This window comes from Thermobia domestica, chromosome 14 (assembly GCF_964235325.1).
Source record: "Thermobia domestica chromosome 14, izTheDome1.hap1.1, whole genome shotgun sequence".
NCBI lineage: Eukaryota > Metazoa > Arthropoda > Insecta > Zygentoma > Lepismatidae > Thermobia > Thermobia domestica.
In genome coordinates, this window is record NC_137467.1 from 145,512,076 (window position 1) to 145,530,944 (window position 18,869).

An 18,869-nucleotide genomic window follows, 5' to 3' on the forward strand; every position below is an offset into this window, starting at 1 on the left:
TATGTGCCATCTGTTGGCTGCATTGTTACATGAAATAATATATATACGTTTCACTGCAGGCTTGTAACCTTACTTTCTGTTCACCCCTAGTAGGTTTTCGGGTTTTGAGTTAGGGACTGTCAAATTTCTAAACCAATTCATTGAGCATAATAAGAACATAATATAAACCACTTAAATCGCAATTGAAGGTCAATTTTAGACAGAAAAATGATCAAATAAAGGACAATTGTTTACGATTTCTATACGTGTTTTACTTGCAAACTGATTCTGTAATGTTTATTTCGTTTAAAAAGCAATGATCCCAATATGTAGCCGTGAGGCACTCTTTAAATTATATTATTATTATTATCGTTATTATTATGTGGTAATCCATGCGTATCGTTCTTTTATTTTGATTTCAGCTAAATCCCTTTTTGCCCTCTTGACTCAGCATCTGGCATTTTGTTCCTTGCACAAGCACACCAGAATTTCCGAGCCGAGGTGAAAATCCTGTTCGTATTTTCTCTCCCAACATCCAGACCCTTAACTGCAGCTGCACTTGTCAGGGCTTGACACGAAAAAGCAGCCGAGCGCCATCCAAGCCTGCAGTGAACTCATGGAAACTTCGATTGAGTTTATTAAGTTCTGACTCTCTCAGAGAAAAGCTTTAAACTCTCTTGCTCCCCTTCCACATGACTGCTACCGTCGCCCTAGTTCATAATATCCAGAAGCGACTGTGTTGCCCTCTTTCGTTATTTCCCTCTCCCCTTTTAACTTCAATCCCCGCCAAAAACCTTCCTTTTCAAACTGAAAACGATGCGATGCTTCTATCAAGGTTATTACAGCTGGCCCTTAATGCGTCTTTTGCTCAAAATATGGCTCTGTGCTTAGTCTTTTGATCGTTTCTTCAAATCTTTTAAAGCTTTTGGCGTACTTGTCATCTAGCGAAAGTCAAATCCGATGTTGTTTGTTTAATGGTACGAGACTTGAGACTAATTAAACTACCAGAGGAGAGGAAAATGCTTAAGATAAAATGAATTTTCATTTATAGAACTTGCGAACTTAGCGCCTAAGAAGCTGTTTTTACAATAAAATATTTGCTTAAAGATTAGCTTCTAAGTTTTCACATTAGAAAAAAATACTTAACAACTTAGAATCAACACGTTCACCAGAGGGAGATAAAGTTTCAGAGAACCATTTTGTTCGTAGTGGTGTCTTCTATAGAAGCGGTTAAGCAATGGCTATGTTGCCGATGGCTTCGCTTGGAATCACGTAGTTCTGACATTGTCGCGACAGCGCCACAAGCGCTAGCACAAGAGCGCCATCTACATATCTATATACTAACTACGTGTGAAATAGCAACAAGATCGTTCAGAGCGCTGCGGAACTCATGAGGTCAGCGTTCACAAGTTCGAAATTCAAACTCACTTGACCTCAACTTTAAGAAATTAGCGTGAGATCGAGTGAGCGTGACGTCAAGCTGGTGATGTAAGCGTGAGGTCGAAATGACGTTGCGAGAATGAGATTGAATGAGCATTATGTTAAAATGGTGATGCAAGCGTGAAGTTGAAATGATGTCAGCCTGAGGTCGGGTGAGCGTGATGTCAGACTGGTGATGTGAGAGCGAGATTGAGTGAGTTTGATGTTGAAATGTTGTGAGCGTGAGATTGAGTTGGTGTAAGGTCGAAATGATGTGAGCAGGTTGAATGAGTGAAATGATTATGTGAGCGTGATGTTGAAATGATGTAAATGTGAAATTGAGTTAGTGTGAAGTTAAAATAGTGATGTAAGCATGAGGTCGAAACGATATGAATAAGAGTTCGAACTGGTGATATGAGCGGCAAGTCTAGTGAGCGTGTTGTCGAAATAATGTTGTGAGCCTGAGGTCGAGTGAGCGTGATGTCTAAATGATGTTGTGGACATGAGATTGTGTGAGTGTGATGTTCAAATGATGTGAATGAAGTCAGGTGAGCGTGATGTCAAATTGATGGCATGAACGTTAAATTGAATAAGGTTAGGGCAAATTGGATAATATTTGTTATTGCTGTACTTTTGACAAGCCAAAGATTATTTCTCAGATTTGTGTAATTGTTACCATTGTGCTAATTTAATAACAGTGAATTGAAAAAAAAATTAGCAAGAAGAAATTATTTCTGATCATACTTTATAAAGAAAGTATTCTGTTACAATTAAGTTAGGATTGAGTGCGTATTTGAAATGAAGGATTTACAGTTTTGCATTTATTTAAAGAATTGATAAAAACATGGTAGTTACTGATGGAATCTACCAAAGGCGGCGATAACATGGGAGTTACGGCGTAAAGTGTCGGGGATATTCTCTATTTATTATGGAGAATACATAAAGTACAACTGTTGAGTAGTACTACAAGCGGCGTCTTCCTCTTTCGCCTACAGTAGGCAAAATAGGAATTTTTGTTTGGCCGATTCTTGTTTCGCCTAGGAAATTCTATTTAGTACTCTGTCGGAATTTTAAATCATTATCTGTATATTAATGTAGAGCTAGATGAAACAGGATTTTCTGTTTCGTCTAAAGCCCTACTGGTAAATTATTATATGCTTCTTATCTTACGTTAGATGTAGGCTAAATAGTAATTCCTGTTTGGCCTATTCCTATTTCTCCTACAATCGGTACTTTATATTAATCATTATCTGTATTTTATCTTATATTTAGGCAAAACGAATTCCTGTTCGACTTATTCCTATTACGCCTATTTCCCTACCGGAAATTTAGTTCATTATCTGTATCTTATCGTAAAAATAGATTCAATACGTCTTTTCTGTTTCGTTTGTAGCCCTGCTGGCAAATTATATTATCATTTGTATCTTATATTTACCTAGAAACCTATCACATTTACCAGATAAAACGAGAAAACTTCATTTCTCGTTTCATTTCGTCTCATGGGCAACACTATCTCTGGATATTAATCTTAATTGTAAAATTCAATGTTTGCCCCTCTGGATCCCCCCTGTTTTAACGCAGAAATCTGAAAAAAATCTGGTAAATACTACTCGGTGGACTGAATGTTTGTGCAAAATTTCAATCTTCTACGTGCAAAAAGAAGCCCGCCAAAAAATAATGAACATAGGCTTAATAAAAGAATATATATATATATATATTAGAATTATGACGTCATCACCTCCTATGTCTCGACGCAGGAAGGTGTGAAACCATACGTAAGGTCTTCTACAATGCCTCTGGACTTGAAAAAAAAAAAAAAACGGACGAAAAAGCTCAAATAGGAGAGTTATAACGCAATGTACCATGAAACACCCGTATGGTACAAATTGTACCATCGGATTTCCTAAGGGTTAAATACTCTTGATGCTTGATTATATTCTCTTTGGAAGAAAGAAAAAAAAAAAGCATTTGAATCCTTCCCAGTGGAGTTGAATGAAATTAAGGAGGGTGATATGCGTTTAACTGTTTTTATTGTGCTTTCTATGCAATTTACCACTACTACCTTACTACGGGCTGTTCCACTTCCAATAAGCAATTACAGCCGCACAAAGTGCTTAAAGAAACCTGTTTTGTTTGATTATACGTACATGACAAAATTTTAAATATTAAACATGGTAGTACCGTAAGCTACAAACTAGCAACTCTGAAGTTAAATAGTTATACTGGCAGTTTGCATCAAATGTGTCCACACTGTAAAATCCACGCCATCAATACGACATTATGCTCAGCCAATTTCAAACTCTCATCACTTTGACATCTCGCTCACTCAACCTCACTCCCATAATCCTTTCAACATTATGCTCACTCGACCTCATACTCACATCATTTCGATATCATGCTCACGGCATTTTTCTTTCGACATCACGCTTATTCAACCTCACGTTCTGATCATTTCGACATTAAGTGTCTTCATCCCGGCGAAATTAAAATACCGCTAATTTTACAGTAATTATATGTTATCTTCAAATAGAAAAAAGATAATCGAAATGTGAAACAAGAGCGCCCTAGACAATATTATTTTACATGAGAAACCGTTATCACGACTCACTTATCTGCTTTCGATTTCGAGCCAATTTGAAAATCGGCTTTTATTTTCGCGTTTCTAAACAGCTGAAAACGGAAAGCTACTAGGTGACTTGTGATAACAGTACCTCACGCAAGATAATATTGTCTAGGGCGGTCTTGTTCCATATTTCAATTATCTTTTATCTATTTGAAGATATCATATAATTACTGTAAAATTAGCGGTATTTTAATTTCGCCGGGATGAAGACTCTTAAGCTCACTTGAGATCAGACTCACATCCTTTGAACATCACATTCACTCAACCTCACGCTCATGATCCTTTTGGACATCACGCTCGCTCGAGCTCACATTCACAACATCCATTCGACATCACACTAACAACATCCTTTCAACCTCACGCTTACGTGGTAAAATCATGGGCGTTATTGGAGGATGGCAGAGAGCAATTGCCTCCCTATTGAGTTTGAGAAACACATGTTTTTCAATAAATTATATACTAATATATTAATAAAAAAAAAAACAAAAAAAACAAGATACTTTCTTGTTCTTTCTCCCTCTTCCTTCCGACAAAATCTGAAATGACCCAACTGTGTAAAGTTAAGATCGGTAGATGGCGTTTACATTGTGAGCGCCGACCTTATGAACTCAGGCGCCTTTGGTCTACATCAACAAAGATGTTGATGGCATATATTATATAGAGTACTAAAAGTGAATGCGTAATCTTCCTTTCGTGCCCCAATAAAGTTGCTAAGTTTTCACCATCCTTTTACTGTCTCGTGACATTGATATATATATCAGTGGTTCTCTACCGATGTGTCGCGACACATGGTATGTCACCAGTCCCCTAAAGTGCATCACGTAATTTTAGAATTTCAAAATCATGAAAATTTAATAATAATCAGTTAAACTCTAGGCAGACTGTACCAGTCAACACCTCTAGCGGCAGCAGTAATGCTCAGCGCTATATACAGTCATTATAAAAACTAAATGGTTTCACTATTACAATCGATATTATTATTATTATTATTATTATTATTATTATTATTATTATTATTATTATTATTATTATTATTATTTATAATAAAGATATTAAACGTGTGTCGTCAGTCAAAAAGGTTGAGAACGACTGGTATATATACACAATATGCGTCAGCCTCTTCATATTGAGAGGGCCATGGTGGCTCAGTGGTAGAGCGTTCACCTCTGGTGCTTGGGGTCCGTGGTTCGATCCCAGCTCACGCCAAGTGAAGTTTATGGTGGACGAACACCGTGTGGGTGGGTTTTCTCGGGATTCTCCCCTTTCCTTCCACTTTCCTCATTCTACCATTTCATTCATTTCTCATCATCACCGTCTCCTTTAGTGTAGCCGGCATAAGCGTGGGACGTAAAACTAAAGATTTCATTTCATTTCCTCTTCATATTGAACATCGGAAACAAAAACTTTATCCAAAAAAACGTTGTACATGAACAATAGTTAACTAATTCTGGGAAATAACGTTCAAAAGCTGTCGAAGTTACCTCTACTCAAAGCTGAAAACCTTGCGACGTCAGTGTATATACCCAATTGTCTAAGCTTTATAATGCTTGAGTTATTTTTTTGAAATGCATATACGTAAACGATTTAAAGGAAAGTTAGAGAGTTGTTTCTAGTAACGTTACAGGCAAAATCACTACAGGCTGAACTAACCGAACCCAGTATTATATAAAGTAACACTTTTAGTTTCAGCTAGAGATTTTTTTTTAAAAAAAGCTACCTAAACATTTTTTTCTAAACAAATAAAAAAAATAAAATAGAAAAGCAGAAGGGAGATTTTCCAGCGACTTTGTTTGGAGACAGTGCTATTGTTCCATTGGAGAAGCTCATTGTTTCCAGTTCGATTATCACGGAAGGATGAGCTCAGCCTTATTACCCCGACTGGCTCTGAACAAGAACACTGTTATGCATAGTTTCTATCATACGCATTTGCTTTGACCGATAGTATACAACAGAAACAAATTTAAAAAAAATTAAAAAAAACGAGGCTTCTTCCATTGAAATGGAATTTTTAGAATTTAAAACGCAAACAGGAAATTCCTTTAAAAAAATGGAAAAAAATAGACAATTCCTACTTTTGTGATGATTTACGCTTCTACAGATATCCAAGTTTCATCATCTTTATGTCCTGGTTCTATGAAAGGGGAGGGGGATGTTTTTGTATGTGCATAATAAAAAAAAATGGCTTTGGTAATTCAACACAATGACTGTGGGCTATCTGGCTTGTCTTAAACTTTGATGCATGCCCGATGCTACTTCAGCTCGTATTTTAGAGTAAATTATCAAAATGGTCGGGGTAGGGTGACGTTTGTTAAATCTCAAGTCCATTAATTCGAGGGTTTTATTATATACTAACTGAACCTGCGCTGTCTACTCAGCGCACTATTATGAAATAACAATGGTTCTTCCTCCTACTTCCTCACTATACATGTCTATTTCCCTTTACAACCACAATAAAGGACAAGACGACATACAAAGGGAGAAAAATGTAAGCGTATCTTTTAATATATAGATGTTGGGTTGAGTTTTTGGCAAACTTAGGGAAGTAACAGATAGTGTTAAATGGAGTTTTTCCCTTTATAAATCCATATTCGTCCAGGTACGCCTCAATTGCGGGTCCATTTAGTTGTAGTGCGACATCTTCAAATTCGAATTTTAAGTAGCTCAGAATTTTGTCCAATTTTTGTCCATTTTTGTCCACCCAAGAAAAAATTTTATACCATTAAAATAAACGAGGGAGGGCCATTTCAAAATTTGGGGCACTTGACCAACTCATTTCGAAGAATTAACAATATCAGTGTCATCTACGAGTTTTGCACCCTTACAAAATGTCGATATTTCATTTTGTACCCTTACAGTTAATGAGAAATTCCGAATTACCATTAACTTGGAACGCCACCAGCTCGTTTCAAAAAATTAAGAACACCAGCGTCTTCTACGAGTTTTGCACCTGCAGAAAATGTCGATATTTCGTTTTGTACCCTCACAGTTAATGAGAAATTCCGAATTCAAAATGCCGAATTACAATTAACTTGGAACGCCACTATTTCGTACTGAAGAATTAAGAACACCAGCGTCTTCCACGAGTTTTGCACCCTCCGAAGATGTCTATATTTCATTTTGAATCCTCCCAGTAAATGAGATAACTAAAATTAAAAATGCCGAATTACCATTAACTTGGAAAACCACCAATTTGTATTGAAGAATAAAGAACACCAACGTCTTCTACGATTTTGCACACGCAGAAAATTTCGATATGTAGTTTTGTATCTGACAGTTAATGAGAAATTCCTAATTCAAAATGCCGAATTACAATTAACTTGGAATGCCAGCAATTCGTATTAAAGAATTAAGAACAACAGCGTCTTCTACGAGTTTTTCACCCTCAGAAAATGTCGATATTTCGTTTTGTACCCCGATAGTTAATGAGAAATTCCGTATTCAAAATGCCGAATTACCATTATTTTGGAACGCCATTAATTTGTACTGAAGAATTAAAAACACCAGCGTCTTCTACAAGTTTTGCACCCTTAGAAAATGCCTATAATTTATTTTGTACTCTCACAGTTAATGAGAAATTCAAAATTCAAAATGCCGAATTACCATTAACTTGGAACGCCACCAACTCATTTTGAAGAATTGAGAACACCAGCTTATTCTACGAGTTTTGCACATCGAAATAACTTCGGAGCAAACAATTGGATGTAAAAGTGAAGGGGAATGCAAGTGGACGCCGTTACCCCGCTTCCAAAAACTATCTATGGCGTTAAAAGTTAATGACAATATCTATGGCATTCTCTACTTCCTAAAAAAAAATAAAAATTGACAAAGATAGGTCCAGGGAACAGCGAGACCTCATGTGTCCTCTTCCTTTTCAGATCCACTTTCACCTATGCTAATAATAAAATAATGTACTTTATCAGTATACTTTGTCATATTTTAACGTAATTAATTGAACTATCTTGTAACATAATATCTATGTATTAGTACAGTTTAATTAATTATTCATTACTAAACTATCCTTTTGCTAAAATATGTTGTTTTACTGTAGACAAAATGTGATTTGTGACATGTTGAATTTGAATTCCTCGTTAACTGACAAGACACAAAACGAATTATCGGCATTTTCTGACGGAGCAGGACTCATAGGAAACGCTTATCTTATTTCTTCAAAATGAGTTCGTGCTGTTTCAAGTTAATGATAATTAGGCACTTTAAATTGAAAATTTCTCATTAACTGTAAGGGTACAAAATGAAATATCGACAGTTTCAGAGAATATAGAACTCGTAGAAGACGTAGAAGTGTTCTTAGTTTTGCAATACGAATTGGTGGCATTCCAAATTAATGATTATTCGGCATTTTGAACTTTAAATTTCTCATTATCCACATTTTCTGAAAATGCTAAAACGGCAGAAGACTCTAATGTTGTTATTTCTTCAAAATGTGTTGATGGCTTTCCAGGTTAATGTTATTTCGGCATTCTGAGTTTGGAATTTCTCATTAACTGTGAGGTTACAAAATGAATTATCGACATTTTCTGTGCGTAAAAAACTTCTAGAAAACGCTGGTATTCTTGGTTCTTCAATACGAATTGGTGGCGTTCCAAGCTAATGGAAATTCGGCATTTTGAATTAGGAATTTCTCATTAACAGCGAGGGTACATAATGAAATATCGACATTTTCGGAGGGTGCAAAACTCGTAGAAGACGCTGGTGTCCTTAATTCTTCAGTACAAAATAGTGGCGTTCCAAGTTAATAGTAATTCGGCATTTGGAATTAGGAATTTATCATTAGCAGTGAGGGTACAAAATGAAATAGCGACATTTCCTGAGGGTGCAAAACTCGTAGAAGACGCTGGTGTTCTTAATTCTTCAGTATAAAATAGTGGCGTTCCAAGTTAATGGTAATTCGGAATTTCTCATTAACGGCGAGGGTACAAAATGAAATATCGACATTTTCGGAGGGTGCAAAACTCGTAGAAGACGCTGGTGGTGTTCAAAGTTAATGGTAATTCCCCATTTTTAATTAGGAATTTCTCATTAACGGCGAGGGTACAAAATAAAATATCTACATTTTCTGAAGGTGCAAAACTCGTAGAGAACGCTGTTGTTCCTAATTCTTTAATACGAATTGGTGGCATTCCAAGTTGATGGTAATTCGGCATTTTGAATTCAGAATTTGAAGATGGTCACACTACAGGTGATCTAATTGGCCAAATTTGAAATGACTCTTCCACGTTTATTTGAATTTTACAAAAGTTTTGTTGATAGTAAAAATTCACTAAGTTCTGAGCTACATAACATTCGAACAGTGTTGTCAACGGCTCGAGCGGCTCGGCTCACGGTTAAGTCACTACCGAGCCGAACCGAGAATTGAGCCGAGCCAACAGATCTCAAAACCGAGCCGGTCCGAGCCGATGTCTCACATGAGCTGAGCCGAGCCGAGAAAAAGAGTAATGATGGCTCACCTGAGCCGAGCCGAACTGAGCCGGTGGCTCGTCGCAACTGAGCCGGTACGAGCTGGTGACTCAATTCCGCCGAATCAAACCGAGCCCATGTCTCACGTGAGCCGAACCGAGCCAAGCCGTGGCTAACCTGAGTCAAGCCGATGGGTCGCCTGAGCTGAGCCGATGGCTTATCGCAACCGAGATGGCTCGTGCCGAGCCGAACAGGTTGACATCACTATGAAGATGTCACATTACAGGTGTTCGAATAGGCCAAACTTTGAAATGACCCCTTGATGTTTTCCTAAATTGTAGAAAATCTTTTACTGGTGATAGAAGAAAGTACAAAATTTAGACAAAATTGTAAGCTTGTTAAAAGCTTTAATTTAAAGATGTAGCACTACAAATAATCCATGTGGTTAAAATTTAAAAATGTCCTTAATTTGTTCTTTTAAATATTACAAAATTATTTTTGGTTCTATAACAACGTACACGCATCGGACAAAATTATGAGTTAATTAAAATTAGGATTTAAATATTGTCGCACTACAAGACATCGAATTGGCCAAATCTTGAAATGACCCTCCATCGTTTACTTGAATGGTACAAAGTTCTTTGTGGTAAGAGAAATGTACTTAGTTCTCACTTGTAAGTTAGTCAAAATTCGAATAAAAAGCTATCGCACTCCAGGTGATCGAACTGGCCACTATTTGTAATTGTCCTCAATTGTTAAATTGAATGATACAAAATTTTTTCATGGTTTTACAAAAATGAACAAAAGATACACTAAATTTTGAATAATTAAAATTAGAATTTGAATTTTATCACTACAAGTGATGTAAGTGGAAAAATTTTGAAACGGCACTAGAGACAAAAATTGGACAAAATTCTAAGTTAGTTAAAATTCGAATTCGAAGATGTCGCACTACGGGTGATCGAAATGTCCCAAGTTTTGAAATGGCCCTCGCTCGTTTATTTTAATGGTACAAAATTTTTTCTTGCGTGGACAAAAATGGACAAAAATTGGACAAAATTCTGAGCTACTTAAAATTCGAATTTGAAGATGTCGCACTACAGCTAAATGGTTCGTCCAAATTTTGAAATGGCCTTCTCTCGTTTATTTTAATGGTACAAATTTTTTTCTTCGTTGGACAAAATGGACAAAAATTGGACAAAATTCTGAGCTACGTAAAATTTGAATTTGAAGATGTCGCACTACAGGTGATCGAATTGTCCCAAATTTTGAAATGGCCCTCCCTCGTTTATTTTAATGGTACAAAATTTTTTCTTCGGTGGACAAAAATGGACAAAAATTGGACAAAATTCTGAGCTAGTTAAAATTCGAATTTGAAGATGTCGCACTACAGATGATCGAAGTGTCCCAAATTTTGAAATGGCCCTCCCTCGTTTATTTTAATGGTACAAAATTTTTTCTTGGGTGGACAAAAATGGACAAAAATTGGACAAAATTCTGAGCTACTTAAAATTCGAATTTGAAGATGTCGCACTACAGCTAAATGGTTCGGCCAAATTTTGAAATGGCCCTCTCTCGTTTATTTTAATGGTACAAAATTTTTTCTTGGGTGGACAAAAATGGACAAAAATTGGACAAAATTCTGAGCTACTTAAAATTCGAATTTGAAGATGTCCTACAGGTGATCGAAGTGTCCCAAATTTTGAAATGGCCCTCCCTCGTTTATTTTAATGGTACAGAATTTTTTCTTGGGTGGACAAAAATGGACAAAAATTGGAAAAAATTCTGAGCTAGTTAAAATTCGAATTTGAAGATGTCGCACTACAGCTAAATGCTTCGGCCAAATTTTGAAATGGCCCTCCCTCGTTTATTTTAATGGTACAAAATTTTTTCTTGGGTGGACAAAAATGGACAAAAATTGGACAAAATTCTGAGCTACTTAAAATTCGAATTTGAAGATGTCGCACTACAGCTAAATGGTTCGGCCAAATTTTGAAATGGCCCTCCCTCGTTTATTTTAATGGTACAAAATTTTTTCTTGGGTGGACGAAAATGGACAAAAATTGGACAAAATTCTGAGCTACTTAAAATTCAAATTTGAAGATGTCGCACTACAGGTGATCGAAGTACCCCAAATTTTGAAATGGCCCTCCCTCGTTTATTTTAATGGTACAAAATTTTTTCTTGGGTGGACAAAAATGGACACAAATTGGACAAAATTCTGAGCTAGTTAAAATTCGAATTTGAAGATGTCGCACTACAACTAAATGGACCCCTCAATTGCGGCTCTTGAGCCCTTTCAAGCTGCCTGCATGCGATAGGTTTTGCCATTCAGATTTAAGTAAAGCGCCTGCAATGTCCATCAACCCGCCATACGAAACTCCTCTACTGGTTGCCTAACACAAGGCTATGAACCCTAGCTTCACCATAGCGACAATGTTAATCTTATGGGCTCAAAACGGTCCATAAATGTTGAATAGGACAATAACGACACAGTTTTTTTCTTTTCTTTCTTTCTTTCTTTCTTTCTTTTTCTTTTCTTTTCTTTTTTTTGAAAAGAATGAGAACTGGCAGGTCTACACAAAATTTAAAACAGACTAGTGAAATCAGCACGTTTCTACAGCTTGTAGTGGTGATCTCATTGTCGAAAGGATTGGAGACAAACATATAAAGGGAATAGACCACAGACATATAAACTTTTCTTGACCACAAGCATATAAAACTAGCATTTTAATATATAGATACTTCTCGAGACCAATAGTACGTTTCTAAATTCGAAACGCGAGGAGAAACATGACAATTCTCATCTCTTTTCCCATATGAAACGAGAAATTTCACGAGTGTCGTGTTGAAATATTAGATCTCAAACACTATTTTAGTGTTGCATAATCCGTAGTACAAAACTATAAATTGATAGAGTGATTATACGAACAGAATAAAGAGCACTTATCAATGTTTAAAGAATACACAATTCATTATGCAATATACTCCAATCACACCCTTCGCCACCTCTCGTGACACAGAGGATTCTGAAATTTAAAAAAAAGAAAAGAATTCTTTGAGGATCGAGACGAAACGAAATTTCTACAAACTTTATAAAACATGTCGAGAAAAGCGTATTTCTTGTCCCGTCCCGTCTCGTCTCATAGGCTACGCTACTGTATATGTAAAGACGCCCATGCTGACTGAAATCACCTAGGAAAAACCGCTTAAACAAGAAATTTGACATTTGGACGGTGCATAAAACTTGTGACGTGTAGTACCACTAAGAAAGAATTTTTCGTTCTGGAAATTCGAAGAGAAAGATAGTTGGGAATAGTTTTAGCAATTATTATAATTAGACATCCATATATATATATCGAAATCTCTTCAAGACATTATTTTGATATTTGGACATGTTATTTAATATAGGCTAATTAAATACATGTTTCAGCATTTTATTCTTTAATATTTGACCTACAAAGAAAGAAAAGAAGTGGGGAAAACGGTATGAGGGTTGCAATTATTATAACAATATGTTCATACTTTGTAATTCCTATGTTTGGAGACATGAAATTTCTATTTGTAGATTTCTCATTTAAAATAATGAAATCCTTATTTAAGCGTATTTTAATATTTGATCTAGATGGGAAGAAAAGGGCTGGGGGTAATTTACGAAGATATTCATAGGACGTTCGAACTTCTTGCAAGACTTCGAGTTCAAATGAATTTTATGTGCATTTGGTACCATATATAGGCCTATACAACACATATATACACAACAACGTCTAAGTGAACTAATTTTTGTTGCATATGTCGTGCGTTTTTGAACCTTTTATTCTCTTCCTTTTCTTTGTCCATTGATTGAAGTGCGAGGTGCGTTTGTTTCAGCTGATTGCAGGTTAAGAGTTCACTTTCTGTTCTTTACATTGCACTCATTTCCTGTCGTGTGCTAGGAAGCAATCGTGCGTGTTCACCCTTTGTAACAGTTTGCAAGAGTCTTTTGCGTGCTACATTTGCAGCCTTTTTAGCATGCGTCCAGCTAAATACAAGACGTCCATAGCGTCTTAATATAGTTTCTTCTTTTTTGTACTCTTCTTAATAATTCGCATTGAAAAGGAAAGTTAAAAGACTGGCGCCGGCGAGGAGAATCGTGTGGGCGCGTCACAAATAATAGAAAAACTACCGGAATCTTTTTATTGTTTCTGAGTTTTCTGTAAGTTCTAACTTAGTACATGGTAATTCATCTGGGAAGGCAACACCGCGAAAATATTTCACTGTGTCTGTTGCTATATTTAATAAAGCTATCAGTGGGTAGCTTTACAACATACCCGTGGCCAGAATGATTAAGACAAGAAAGTGAGATTTTTATTTTTGGGAGGAGGGAATGACTTGAATTTACACTTATTCCTACATATTAACAATCAATTGAAAGCTTCAGAAGGAGCGGAGCCCTCAGGCAATCTATTAGCTACCCAGGGGTGCACCCAAGAAGTGTCCACTGGGTCCAGATCCCCAAAACTTCCTAACTTAACATACATTTGTAAACTTTTTCATTAAAACTATAGTTGATTAACAGGAAAATTATTTATGTAACATGAAAATTTGATCTTACGCTTCATCAGTACTCTTCTCTTATAAAACAATCTACTTCTGTCGTGTTTTTATTTTCTGAAAATATAGTTGGAAGTATTTTACAATTACTTCTCGTCTTTACGGATGCACAATAATAGCCATTCAATACTAAATATAGGTAGTGGCTTGTAGTCTTGGACTCCCTCCAAAATTTGGACCCTTTCCAATAGTGATGAGCGCAAGAGTATTGGTCTTGCAGTTTTTGCAAGAGTCTTGCATGCAAGACCAAGACCAAGACCAAGACCAAGACCAAGACCACCCCGGTCTTGGTCTTGGTCTTGCATTTGCTCGTCACTACTTTCCAACAAAAATTCTGGTTGCGTGCCTGTAGCTACGGGTCTGTTCCATAGGCTGAACTAGAGAAAAGCTATGCCTACCTAAAACACTATATCCCTTTCTAAAATACCGTTGGAACCTAGGCTGGAACTGTGGTCGTTGCAGAAGTAAGGGTTCCAGCAAAATATTCTAGTTACGCCAATTGGAGACCTCAGAAGGGGACAGAAATTTTTCCACGCAGAACGGAATTCCCTTCTTGAGGAATATCTCTGGTCGTCCACAGTATTGGTAGCTAATGTTTTGAGTGTACTAGTTTTCACCCAACGTAGTGTATTGATAATCCTCCCCGGGAAAAGCTTCTGAAATCACCACTGGCTAAAGCTCCATTTTGAGTGAACAATTAGCAAAAAAGCATTGCTAATATCAACTAGTAAAAAAAAAAATAGTAGTAATTTCAGCGGGTGGTTTGGGGAGAAATGCTCCTGAAAGCAGGAAACTTCCCCCTATAGTTTATTCAAGAAACCTTCAGTACCTCATGTAAACAGATACACGTGGTAATTGTTTCACATTATTGGTTAAAGAGCCTTGGAACATCCATGCGGCAGAAGAAAATAGTACATTGTCAAATAAGCTGTTTTTCAATGTTTATGTTGCTTGTAAGGCTCTGTCGCGGCCACGAACGGTCTCAAGGGGAACACTAGACCTTCGTGGTGGACTGGTAGGATTCTCAGTGTTAGAAAGTTGTAAAACACCGATTCTATCATTTGCATTTAAAGAACAACGAATAGTTTGTTCACGCTCCCAAGTAAGCTCTGGTAGAAGTCAAAATATAGGTTTTATATACACGAGCGCTTAACTAATTTATGGGCGTACTGACAGGGTGTGAAGACACCGATATAGAGAACGATAGCCAAGAACAACAAGTATTTATATACCGCCAGAGGATAATTATATCACAACAAGGTTAATTCACATCGGGGCCACCATTTATGTGGACCAGGGTTCGAATCTCAATGTAGCCACCATTTTATGGTTACAGATCCTTACCGCTTGCCACCATTTTATGTCAGCGGTGACATATCCTTCCGATTCAGTTATCAAATTATGTGCGTGACGCGGGGTATCGCATGTCACAGGCCGACAACAATTATGTCGCGCGTGCACATTCCACCATTTAATGTCGCCAAAGTATGCCTTGGTGGAGGAGGTTGTTATTAGCACAATAATAATGAATAATAGCAAGAGGTAGCCTTGAAAAAGGCTGTTTATATTGGGACTTCAAATTAGTCCGTGTCAAAGAGGAGCAATGCAGCTCAGATGATAGATGGTTAAATAACATACAGTTTCAATAACAACCAAGTCAGGGCGCAAAGGCGCAGATGTCCATCTCAAGCAAATAGGCTATCGAATGACCACTCGTCAAGGGGGACAGCTTTAGGGTCCCGTAACAATACAAATAACAAAAGCAAGGCGGTTTTCGTCCAAATGAGGACGAGTGTGGTCAGTACGCAAGAGAACAATGATTACGAGTATTAAGATATTAGCGAGAAGGCGTCAGCGAGTTGGAATACCACTGCTATCAGCCAGTTCAGAATACTTAGCAAATTAGCATATCAAAACATATTATATCGTTATAATTAAACACGAGATTACAGCTCGAATTAAAAGAGATCTTGGAAATCAAAAGTAATTAGCAATTCATACAAACGATATTTAAGCAACAAAAGGTTTCAAAGTAATTTTGAAACTACTTGGGAGGTGATCCCCTTTACAGTTAAGCGACTTGATGAAAAGATAATGCAAATGACAGTTACATGAAAATATTAAATAAACAGTGATAACCCACCTGAGGTCCGTGGTCCTACCTCCAGGCACTCCAAGTCGAGATGGGACGACTCCGGGGTTATCTTCGACGTTGCTGTAGCCGTTTCGTACGCACCAGGTAGCACAATCACTTAAAAGCACTAAAAACACTATTACGATAAAAATTCTCACTTGTACCTCGAGCGGCTGAAATACAAGAGCAGGATAGACGGACGATGATCAGGACCTCATGTAAGACAAGGTCGTCACTGAGCTTCGTACGGGATTAGAAGTCTTCGGAATATTTGGGACTTCGCACAGGCTGGTCTTCTCCTGGATGGATGATGGAATAGAGGTGAGACGAATGGTGAATGCAGTTCCCAGATTCGAACTACGTCCAACAGGATTTCATTCCACAGGTCATCTGCCTTCTCCAGTAGACTACAACATGGGCACGTCGATACGAGGCGTTAATATAGATATTGAGAAAGATTATGAAACGTTCACCAAAAGGAAGTATTGAGATTGTTTTTGAATGACGTAAACAACGCAAGTTCGAGTTAGGAAGAATTTTATTAGCTGGCTCGAATAAGTCCGTAGACTGAATACATTACAGGGTGACTTTCCTACAGGAGGTCTTCGATGGATTCGTAACTCAGCGTTAGCACAGGTTAACGAATATTGTTTTAGGAAGCGTTTAGGTACACAAAGGTTGAGTTAATGAGAGATCTTGAAAAGATCTGTGTAGAGCCAGTGCTCAGATTAGGTAAACAGAATCTGAGTAGAAGTAACTAAGTTTGTAGATTGGCTGTATACTCACAGTGAGAACAGAAGTACTGTCCAGTTGAGCACTTAAGGTTGAATTAGTGATAACACACACTGCTCGTCTCCAATGATGAATCTTTACGAAATGTCCGTGGTGGAAGGAATACCGTCCTTACGCCGTATGATGGAAGTTAACAGTCACTGCCGACACAATAGCACAAGTCGGTGAGGGATGTAACAAAGTTTCTCCCGACCGAAGAACGGGCTATAACAAGAGTGTCAACGTTCCGGCGTAGTTCCAAGTTAGACTGTGGACGATAAGTCCATGTCGTGGAGTTTGATGGAACTTTAACTGAAGGAAGCAACAAGCGGGAGCTTGTGCCACTTCTAAAGGTGATCGGAATTTCCCCCGAAGGGGGCAACGGGCGGAGGCCCGCGCCTCTTCGAAAAACTATCGAATAATCCCCCAAATTAACTGATCACTTAATGAATCTAAAGAGAGATGTCCTCACTTTTTGTTTGTCCTTATCATTCTCACACGGCACTAGGTTAGGGACGTGTGAAGGCAGGGGTAAGTCAGGGTTTTACCTGATTGGATTTCTAATTATTTATGAAACGAATTTAAGTTTCTGCGACTGCGTAAGCAGGCGGAGGGCGTATCCTAAAAGCTTCCTTTACATGGGAAAATTTCTTGATACAAAAACCCTGATAACCTGAGAAGGTTAACATTTGACCTCATGTGTACAAAGAGTCACTTTTAGTTACAGATAGTACAATTTACTAAGACAACTTTAATTACACCATGACTCTCCAGACACATTATATTTCTAATAAAATTTCAAGAGTTCAAAAGTTCAAACTTTGCAAGTGTGCTTTAAAATAATAACTTAGGTCTGTGACAATTTATATTACTAAAACGTCCAAAAACAGAGTGAATAATCAAATTTATACTCGAACACTTGTGGTTGTATTACGGGAAGATGAGACTCTGTGTCAGAGTTATTGAATATATTACTGGCTAGCAAAATAACCTTTTTAACCTTTAAGTTAACTAAATGAAAATCGGATTAATGCTGTCGTATCTATTTATTTAAGAGTTGTGATAACCAAAAGTAGGAATCTATTACTTTCCTGTAGGTGGAAATATTATCTTCTCCAGACGAGAAAGGTTATAGTTTAACTGATTCTTGAGCAGACAGTCAGCTGGCTGGGAGGGATGAAGCAGACAGAATATTTCATTCAAGAAAAAAAAATAAAGACAGCTGGAAAGAGCCGAATGAGCGCGAAGTGAATGACTAACATTTCCCTGTTCTCTCGCTTTTCCTTGTTTTAAGATTTAAGAAAAAATAAACTTGTCTACGCAATTAGAAAAATAATTGTCGATAATTGTTTGAGTAATTGTGGAGTGTGGCAAAAATTTTGGCGCCAATTGAGATGGCGCGTGTGGCACACTACAGTCGACGCCCCTTAAGGAAAAAAAATTTTAGTTTGCTCCGACAAATCTAAACATTTTTTTTAACTTAGGGCTAATGGCAAATTAAATTTCAGAGTTGGCAACACTTTCATGTTAAATGAGTTTTACTTTGGGTTGGCAACATTGACTTAACCTATGGTAGGTTGCAACACTGTTGTATGTTCGAGCAATACTACATACTAAAGTTAATTAAAATTGAAATAGAACATACCCTAACTCAATATAAGAGAACTCATATAAGTATATAGTGACAATTTCATAATAAGTACATAAAACTAAGAAATGACACGATTAGTGAACCTTAAACTACAGGATTGAATCATAACTCAAGGATACTAATCAATACGCTATACCTAATAGACAATTACAAAGTATGTATATGAGCTTATACTAAAGGCATTAATTCTTTAAACCTTTATAACTTTTCTATATAGGTACCCTAATGTTTTACATGTAAATTTAAATGATTTTCTTTTTAATAATAATTTCCAAAATTATTAA

General features: G+C 37.0%; 1 protein-coding gene across 2 annotated transcripts in view; it reads left to right on the forward strand.

Moving 5' to 3' along the window:
* LOC145670388 (uncharacterized) overlaps window positions 1-18,869 on the forward strand; it is a 382,033-nt gene that overhangs the window by 258,948 nt on the left and 104,216 nt on the right. The gene's annotated exons all lie outside the window — the stretch shown is intronic.